The following is a 10,440-nucleotide window of genomic DNA, read 5'->3' as shown; positions in this document are numbered from 1 at the left end:
AGGCACAAGGTAAACAAAACTGATTGTAAACAACAAGAAAACCAATGACCTGTAACGGTAAACACCAGAGATTTCTGGTGAAGGAAAAAGAGAATACTTTTTCACTTTCATAACAGCAAAACAAGTTAAAGAAATACTTTCTACAAACAAAATGAATTTGCAGAAGATAAATAAATGTATCTCAGTGGCTCAATGGGAAAATATTGACCGGCAGAATGTGTACATTGCACACACTGCCATGTAATTCATCCCACAGACCCCTCTGTGTATTTCTCTGCATGTGCATGACTACCACAGTGTGATTATATTAAGGATATAAAACACACACACACACACACACACACACACACACACACACACACACACACACACTCTCACACACAGATTTTGGAAATAATGCCTGCTGTGGTTGTTTGTATAACTGACAAATAAAGAATATTTTCCACAAACCCCCAAACTAATGTACCTTCATATGTACAGCCACACACCTCGAAACACATTCACACGTCAGCGCTTCTCTCCATGATTCCCTGCATGTCACCATCAACCAATGAGGTATATCTTGTTGTAATTTAAGTGCAGCACACACTCACACCTCTCCCTCCCTCTCTCCCTGCTTGACTTTCGCTCTTAGCGTGACAGTATTAGCAGTCTAGGACTCCTGCTGTTAATGTTATGAGCGGTCCAGACCAGCTCGTATACAACTCAACATGTCTCCGAAAAGAGGCAGCCTCTTAGCCCTCTTACTTACAGAGAGCCTCATATCCAAGGTACTCTTGACCTGGCCTCTTCATGGCACTTAAAATGATAAGGGGAAAGATGAAAGAGGCTTCTGGAAGGGGCAAAGAAAGGCCAGTACCTACACAGGAATAGCTCATCAGATGTTCATATTGTTTTAAAGATGTCTTTTTAGAAAACATCTTGGTTGGAAGACAAGGAAGATTGGAGATAGGACATGATTGTAGTCTTTTGCCTTTGTCAAAGGCCCTACACTCCCATGGTTCACCCACACAGATGTTTTCACTAATTTAGCCCTTTTCTCAGGAGTGTGTGGACAGGTGGACGGAAATGTATTTTCAGATAAACATATAGAAAGACAAAAATAACTTGACAATCTTACATCATACACTGGGGACTAATAAAAGGGGACATGTCTTTTTTAGCCTAACATGAAACAGACTGATTGTACTGTAAAATATGAAGACATCTCCAGCATGCTCTCATAAAGAAAGGTCGTAAAGTAGCACTCGTTTCTGGCAGATTAAGCTTTGATGGATAACATTTCTGATTGAATAGACTTTGAAAAGGGAGATAAATCAATGACTATCTCCTGTACGTGGAAAAAGAATAGAAAAGATAAGAAGCTAAGGATCAGACAAAAAACAAAAAAAACAGACCTGATTCTGTGAAATTCTGTGAAATGTACAGAATGAGTCAGTAAATGCAACAAGGTTAACAAACGCAGATGGTCTATAGGCAAAAACAAGTATTTTCTGGCTAAATATCTGAGGGTGTCTCATGCGCTGAAGCTCTGCTTCACTTTCTTGCCAGTAATCATTTTGTGAGCAGATGCCAGGTTTTTCACATAATGAACGTTTCATTTTTAGAAATGAAAGACATTTCTTCTTTAAATTTCTGAGAGAAATCAGATTTTCTAATGTGATAGCCTAAATGACTGACTTACTAATTAATAAGCAGAGAGGGGATGGCTTACCTAGTAAATTTGTTTTTGAGATGTTAGTTCATAATTTGTGTCTATAGCTGCTTAGAATGTCTGAAGTGCAAGGACACACCACCAGGGGGGCGATCAGTAGAAGAAGGCCATCATGTGTCCCATTTTTTATCTGAGGCTGCCTCATTTAGTTTTATGTATATTTGAAGTCAGGATACCTGGAGCTTCCCTCTTGTTGAAGGTACATTCTGGGCCAAAATGAGTTTAAGGTTTTCTGTAATAAAACTTTTATTCAGAAAGGGTGGTCTCTTGAGATCAATATCTCCTTTTTTTGGTGAGAATCCTGACCAAAGTGGCAGCACACTTGTGTTACACCAACCAACATGAGCTGTCATTCAAAGACACAAAAAAAGGAAAGGAAAAAATACATAAAAGTCACAAAACAGAATAAACATGCCATTGCTCAACAAAATCTAAAGCAATACCTAAAAACATATGCACTTTCACATTTCCAAAACTGCCTTCTAAAACATTACGTTTATAAATTACCATTTTGCAACAGCAGCAGCAGCAGCAGCAGTAGTGTGTTTTTCAGACACCAGATACATTTTAGAGTTTTTGTGTTAATGCCAACAGATGGCACCACCTGAGATACTGTCAGGCATTATACAAACTTGTTGGCCTATGAGATAAGTTGGTACTTGTTTCCAAAATAATTATGAGCCTGGCTTTGGCTACAACATGGAATCAACTGGCTCTGTGTGATTTGTAGGCAGATAAAAAGGCTGTCTGACAAATCAGGACAAACAAATCTCTAATTTCAATGATGTACTTGCACCATGGACAGAGACAACCAGGCAGAGCTTGGCTGTTCAGCACCACGGCTAGCTCTCCCACTTCCACACTACACCTCCAGCAGCAGCACACATGCACACACGCATGTGCGCACACACCTAAGGATTCAGTGTTCAGCCAGCAAACGCGTCAAGAAAGAGACAGAGCTCACCAGTTTCTACTGAGTGACGCCGCTAAATCCACTCTTTTTTTCTACTGTAATGTGTGGATCACCAAAAGAAGGAGACTGTATTCACTGGGAAAGACAGAGATTTAAAGAATGAAAGGTAAACCTAATCATTCAACTTTGGGGTTGAGGAAAGGACCTTTTGAATGAGCCTAGTGTTATTTTAGGCTAACAATATTGCACACAGCAGCATAATTTGAAGACATTTTTGCTAAAACGTCCATACAGCAGCATTACATGAGCTAGCAGCGAGTTTGACTTCATGTCATTTCACTTTTGAACTTCTTGTTTCAGCAAATTCTTTTCTTAAGTTTTGCCTGAGCCTCTGCTTGGACAGTTTTCTTCTTTTACATATCGCTAAGCTCTTTAGAAAAAAAAGATTTTATGTGGTACGGAAAACCAGAAACTTTGTAGGATTTTATTTTTTAAAGAGAAAAGGTTAGCTTTCTCTTGGCTTAACAGCACTGCTCTTAAACAAATCTGGCACATAACCCTCCACATTCCCTATTCTCTGTAATTCTGTAGATATACTTTCTTTACTCTGATATCCTTCGTCCTCCTCTCTGTAAATCTCTCCATCTGTTCCACTTTGCAATGCTCTGTCTCTTATAGTATGTCGCCTTGACTGCTTCCCTCTCCATCTGCTGTAGTCTGTCATTTATGAACATATCGGTGCCATCTGGTGGACGCTCCAATCCAGCTTGATTCATGGTACTGTAGCACAAGAGCATTCAGTTTTAGCATGGCTGGGTCCAGCAGGAGATGAAGGCTCTAATCCTGACATTGTTTGTTCATTACTTTACTCATTTAGGTGTGCTCATTTTTGCTGTCACTATGCAAGTATATCCATTAGTCTGTGGGGAAGAATACTATGCATACAATTCTTGCTTTAGTGTTTTGGGACTTTAAACGCCCACATGGTGTTTAGGAACATCATTAAAAAGATCTCTCAGGTTGTTTTTTTAACTTGATATCAGAATAATTTTTTGTATTATGTGTACACTACTAATCAAGTGTAAATAAAGCTGCATACACATATCTTGTTTGCTTACAAGTTCACTATACAGTATCAATTTAAAATGTGATAATATATCAATGTTGTGTTCATAGCTTGTTTCCGCTGCCCCCAACTGGCCAACAAAAAAATAAAATTGCAGGTTTAAACTTAACTGTCAGTGCTTTGTAAATGTAGGTGCAACTTTGTTCAATTCATATCTGCATTTATGGAGAAATATGTGTTTTAGAGTTTGTAGTGTTCATGCAGTTTAAAATGAGTAGGAAATAACCAGTTACGCTAACCTAACTTACGCTATTTGGTCACTTGGCCTAATGTTATCAGCATTATGCTTCGTAATTTGGGGTATGCCATGTAATTTTGTGAAATTTGTTTTAAACCTGCATTGCGGAATCTTTGTCTCCGCCCTTAGTACTTATCTTCTTTCAGTGGTCTCTAAAAAGGAAAGGCTACACCAGTGGTGATCCGTTTTTGACCTTGCCATTGATCGTTTCCTTCTTTTTTACTTTAATCTTTCCTCTGAAAGCCAGGTTTCTGTTTTCGCCAAAATTCTAGCTGCTGCTCCGTCACTACGGTCTCTCCCCCCTTTTCTGTCCTCGTTAGCATTGGCTGGTTGATGTAAAACGCATAACCTCCGGTGCGGCAGACACAAGACACCACAACTCTGGTATACTGAGAAATACAGATAGTTGTCCCTGGCGGCGAAAGGCTTAATTAACATAATGTGAACTTGTTTGGCAAGGGCCTGAATGTAACAAACGATTCATACGTTAAAGTCCCGAACTCCAGCTTTAAAATCTTCCCAGTCTGCAGAATCTTTGACATATATTCACTTTGTTACTTATTAATCTCAACAGGTCATATGTTATAAAGCTAACTTGCTTGCTAGCTTAGTCAGTTGGCTTAGTTAGCTATGCAACAGTTAGGCCTACACTTGGCAATTACGTGTAAGTATTTAGTAACAGGTAATTTCTATGTAAGAACTTTTTCTTGTGCAACCCCTGATTTAGTTTAATGAAGCTCAAATCTCCACTAAGTGAAAACATAACTTATAACTAAGCTACATTTGAACTGCTGGTGAAAATGGTTCCTGGAGAAAAAATGTTGCTGTAGCCATTGTTAAACTCACACTTTTCACAGCACGCTTGCTGTGCCTGCTACACTTTGCTTTAATTCACAAAAGTATTCAAATTTAGCACCACTGCATACAATTCAAGAAAAACCTTTCTGTAGCAATCATGTTAGATAGATGCGATAAATGCTTCAAGGTGGACTAAAATGGCTGCTACTGCACAACAAAGTAGTAATATAATTGTACGTGTCTACGGGCCCAGTATGTTCTTAACATCTTAATTAAACCTCACATTACTTTGCTGAGAAGTACAGCCTTTCTTATTCCTGACTGACGGACCAAGGACACGGAGTTGCTCAAAAAAAAAAAAAAGGGGCTGTGCTGAAATAAACATCAGAAATATCAGTCATCTTGCAGGTCTGTCTACAAGTCCAGCAAGTTTTAATGATTCACTTTTTAATTGGGCCATGTTTTGACAACCTCAGATTCCATCCGAGCTGACGCAGTTTTTACCCTTGCTTGTAGCTCTGGCACGTTGATAGCCTTGCGTACATCTGAAAAGCTACTTAATCAGCCCGCTCAATTAGATTCAGTTTTATACAAAAGTTTTAATTAGTGCTGTTTTTCTTAATCTGTGTGCCTTTTGACAAAGTCATGAGAGAGATCGGGCGAGATAGAGAGAGAAGCTGGTAATTTGGTCCTGCCCTTCACTTCCTCCTCATCTCGCATGTGTTTCGATGAGTCATCATCATGTGACTGTGCCAGATTCTAATCATCTCTCTGCACCTGCTGCTGGTTTCTACAGTGTTACTCTGACAAACACCAAAGATAATCAAGGTTGAAAGGTAGACGTTGCCTCACCTTGCCCAAAACTGTGAGAGGCTTGTTCTGACCCAGAACGCAGAGATTTCACACACAGACAATGAAAGCAGTTTTTAAAGGTTTTAATGAACAAAATAGTACTCAGAGATACAGTGTGGGTTTTGTCTGAGCGGGGAATCTCCTGGCTGGTCCGAGTACCGAGGCGAGCCGAGGGGGAAGGATCCAGGTCGTACGAGACTCGAGGCAGACAGGCAGGGAAGAGTTCACAGTAGTTTCCACAGGTGGAGGATAAGGCTGGACGGTGAGGCTGGAAGCTTGTAGGCACAGCGAAGGAGGGAACAGGTCTGAGCGGTCACTGAACAGAAACACATGGTAAGTATGAGCTCAGGAGAAAAAGACAAAAGCTAGGGTGCACAAGACAACACGGACACAACTTGAGTAAACTGAGAACTCAGAGCCAAGTTACCACATGGGTGTAGATAACGAACTGGCGCCGAAGAGGTGATCAGCCCGGGTTTAAGTATTGCTGGAATGAATCTTGGAGATGAGCTGCAGCTGTAAGGAACGGCTGTGCAGTGTTGATTCGGCCACACCCCTTGACCTACTTTCCTCTGAACACACCTCCAGCACTCCAGGTGGAAAAACACAGATACACACAGACAAACAGAGAACAAAAACACCCAAAACAGGGCGGAGAGAGAGAGCTGCCCATAACAGGACCCCCCCCCTCAACGGATGCCTCCCGGCGTCCCTCTAGGCCTCGGCTTGTCAGGGTGAGCTTGATGGAAGTCCTTCACGAGTTGCGGATCCAAAATAAAACTTCTGGGAATCCAGGAACGCTCCTCTGGTCCATAACCCTCCCAGTCGACAAAGTACTGGAGCCCCCTGCCCCGCCGCCGAACATCCAAAAGCCTTTGGACAGTGTAGGCCGGGTGGTCGTCAATCATGCGTACAGGTGGTGGAGGATCCGCAGGTGAGCACAGAGGACTGGACGAGACAGGTTTCAGTTGCGACACATGAAAGGTAGGATGACACCTCATAGTCTGTGGCAACTTTAACCACACAGCAGAGGGATTGATAATCAAATCAGTAACGTAGGGACCCAGAAACCGAGGTGCCAACTTGCGTGATTCAATCCGCAGGGGAATGTTCTTGGAAGAAAGCCACACCTGTTGTCCAGGCTGGTACTGGGGAGCTGGGACTGGGACTGGGACTCCTTGAAAGGGGATAGGCCGGTAGCAGAGGTGATTAGGGAGTTGTGGGCATACTCGATCCAGGGAAGGTGTTTTGCCCAAGAAGATGGATGCTGAGCCGCCACACAGCGAAGAGACGCTTCCAGGTCCTGGTTGGCTCTCTCAGTCTGGCCATTTGATTGTGGATGGAATCCTGAGGAGAGACTCACAGTCGCGCCGAGAGCAGAACAAAAATCTTTCCAGACTTGAGAAATGAACTGTGGGCCTCTGTCAGAAACAATGTCTACAGGTATTTCATGGGGACGGAATACATGTAAGACTAAGAGGTCCGCTGCCTCACTGGCAGTCGGTAATTTCGGTAATGCTACATAGTGAGCAGATTTAGAGAATCTGTCCACAATGGTGAGTATTGTATCATTACCTTCGGACACAGGGAGACCAGTGACAAAGTCCAGGGCTATGTGTGACCACGGGATGACTAGGGACCGGAAGGGGTTGCAGCAGACCCGAGGGAGACTGGTGGGATGCTGTACCTCGGGCACAGGTGGTACATGCTGCCACGAAAGCCCCGGACATCAGCTTCTGCTGACGGCCACCAAAAATGTCTTCTCAGCAACGTAAGGGTACGTTGCATCCCTGGATGGCAGGCGAAACTGGGAAGAATGGACCCACTGCAACACTTTGGACCGCACAGATACAGGGACATAGAGCCGGCCAGATGGTCCATCTGCTGGTCCGGGGTCTGATACTTGGGCCGTCTTGACCAGAGATTCGATCTCCCAGCGAACTGTGGCCACAACGCAGGTAAAGGGCAGGATGGACTCTGGTTCACTGGACTCAGAGATGGAAAACTGGCTTGACAAAGCATCAGGTTTTACATTGCGAGATCCTGGACGGTAAGTAAGAGTAAAGTTAAACCTACTGAAGAATATGGACCATCTGGCCTGGCGAGAGTTTAGTCGCTTAGAAGACTGGATGAAGGCCAGGTTCTTGTGGTCGGTCCATACCACAAAAGGCTGTTCCGCCCCATCCAGCCAATGCCTCCATTCCTCCAGCACCAGTTTCACAGCCAGCAACTCCCGGTTTCCCACGTCATAGTGTCTTTCTGCTGGAGACAATTTCTTGGGAAAAAAAAGCACAAGGATGGAGTTTTTGATCCGTGGGGGAGAACCGCTCAACACCGGAGTCTGAAGCATCCACTTCCACCACAAAAGGCAAAGAAGTATCGGGGTGAATGAGCACAGAGGAGGTGGAAAACAGTTTTTTCAGGGTACTCATGGCTAGATCAGCTTCAGGAGACCACACAAACGGACCTTTAGGGGAAGTGAGTTTGGTGAGGGGAGCAACCACCTGACTAAAGCCCTGAATGACTCTCCTGTAGAAAATAGCAAACCCCAGAAAACCTTGTAGTTGTTTGCGAGTCTGGGGAATGGGCCATTCAGATACTGCCTTAATCTTGTCGGGGTCTGCTGAAACCTGTCCCTTTTCAATAATGAACCCAAGGAAGGGGACTGACTCACGGTGGAACTCACACTTCTCTGCTTTAACAAGTTTGTTTTCCAACAGATGTTGCAGGACGAGACGGACGTGTTCTTTAAGGGACTTAAAAAAAAAAATCGGAATATCGTCCAGGTAGACGAAAACAAAATGATTTAACACGTCTCTTAGCACATCATTCACCATAGTTTGGAATATAGCTGGTGCATTTGTGAGTCCAAAAGGCATTACCAGATATTCGAAGTGTCCAAGTGGTGTATTGAAGGCTGAAGGCTGCAGGAGAGAGAGAGCTGCCCATAACAAAAACAACAACAGTAACCAGTCCCATGGTGCATTTGTGGAGATGACATGTACGTAGTCCTAATTAATTATCAGTTAATTTGAAAGAGTGATAACAGCTCTCTGGCACCCCATGTATCAGCTGTCTTTATCTTTGCTTGAACAAATTCTACAAATTTCTGTAAATAAACACAATGCTTGTAACTTTGGCGAATTATAGCATTGAACGGGCAAACTGCTATAATGCAGCTTTGAGCGGTATTGATGGGATAGATCAAGAAATATTTAGAAAGTTGTAAGTAGGTGAAGTACATTTACTTTTTTACTTAGGTGTAAAGTTATCTACTATTGGGGCACCTGGTTAGCTCACCTGGTTGAGTATGTGCCCCATGTACAGAGGCTCAGTCTTTGTCGCAGAGGTTCCGACCTGCGGCCCTTTGCTGCATGTCATTCCCCCCCTCTCTCTCCCACTTTCCTGTCTTAATCTGTCCTATAAATAAAGGCACGAAAGCAACAAAAAAAGATAGTATAAAATAAAATATAATAATAATAATAATAGTAATAATAATAATAATAATAATAATAATAATAATCATCATCTATGGGATGGGAATCGCAATATGATACATTGCCCTGTGTAGCGATAGCATGATAACGTTACCTGTACAGTATCAGTGGCCTTTTTCTCCCACATTATGAAGTTTCATTTCATACTGTAGAGGAAGAAAAAGAGTCTCACACTTTCTAACACATTTAGACCCTTTCTGACGTTGATGCTTGAATGGTGTGGTAAAAAAGACAACATGACAGGGCTTGTTAATGTACAAATATACACCTTTATACTACTGTTTTTATTATGTTCTTCCCATTTTTTTGACATGACCATGAATGTGCTTTTTTATGAAAAATGTCCATAAAGAGCAGAAAAACAGCTGGAAGTTTTCTGGGCTGTTTTTCTTCCAAAGTACTTGAAAATGAATCATAACTGACTTCTCATGGAGGACTTGTGGATTTTCTATAAATCCTAATGTACTTATTATACATTATATATGAATATATTTGTACACTTTTAACATTGGGTTAAAGATTTTCTTTGTGCACTTTTACTATTTGATTTAAATGTGTAAATGTAAATTATGGTACATCTGAATGAGGTCCGGGTAAAGTGGAACCAAACCGATGAAAACAGTAATGAGCAAGAGCAATCAGAGTGAGTGAGCTGTGAACATTTTTTAAATAGTTTCTCTTTTTTTGATGATGATGAGCAGGTCTTATCACAGACTGCAAGTCTATTTCAATTCAACACCCAATACAAAGAAAAACCTTCACTAAACGGGGAACAACTCTCATATGCACCAAGAGCAGGGCGGTAATTGGAAAGCTTAATTGGGGAGATGGCATCTTGTTAATTAAATTAGCAGCAAGAGGAAAAAAGAAACTGCCAATTCATGACAACGTCATAGAGTGACATTGTAAGTGAAGAGAAAGAGGCAGAGAGGGAGACAAGCTGACAGATAAATGACAATACAAGGAAAAGAAAAGAGGTAGTCAGGCAGATATAAGTGTTAATAGCAGCTGACGATGAGAGAATAGATGCACAAAAAGACTCTTCAAGGAGCGAATGACTTATTTAAGAGGAGAAAGGAGCTGGACAAGAAATGTGAGGTGGTAAATCGAAAGAGAGACGAAAGGAGGAGGGACGGTGAAAGAAAAGGATGTACTGGCATTGAATATACCTAAATAAGGATAATGTCAGAACGATTTCAAGGGTACGTATTGACATAGGTAGGAGAAACACATGCACAGGCACACATACACACATGTACATACACGTACGGTATAAGCTGTACACACACACTTGGTGGAGTG

At 42.0% G+C, this 10,440-nt stretch overlaps 1 long non-coding RNA gene across 1 annotated transcript; it reads right to left on the bottom strand.

Moving 5' to 3' along the window:
* Positions 1–5,709: 5,709 nt before the first annotated feature.
* LOC144517670 (uncharacterized) lies at positions 5,710–7,944 on the bottom strand. Its single transcript, XR_013501957.1, has 2 exons — positions 6,069–7,944; positions 5,710–5,957 (listed from the first exon to the last, which is right to left on the bottom strand). It is a non-coding gene; the product is annotated as an uncharacterized LOC144517670 (long non-coding RNA).
* Between the last annotated feature and the right edge of the window lie 2,496 nt (positions 7,945–10,440).

Source organism: Sander vitreus, chromosome 5, assembly GCF_031162955.1.
Source record: "Sander vitreus isolate 19-12246 chromosome 5, sanVit1, whole genome shotgun sequence".
In the NCBI taxonomy this organism is placed as follows: domain Eukaryota; kingdom Metazoa; phylum Chordata; class Actinopteri; order Perciformes; family Percidae; genus Sander; species Sander vitreus.
Note: the sequence above shows the minus strand (reverse complement) of the source record. Positions and strands in the feature narration are given on the sequence as shown.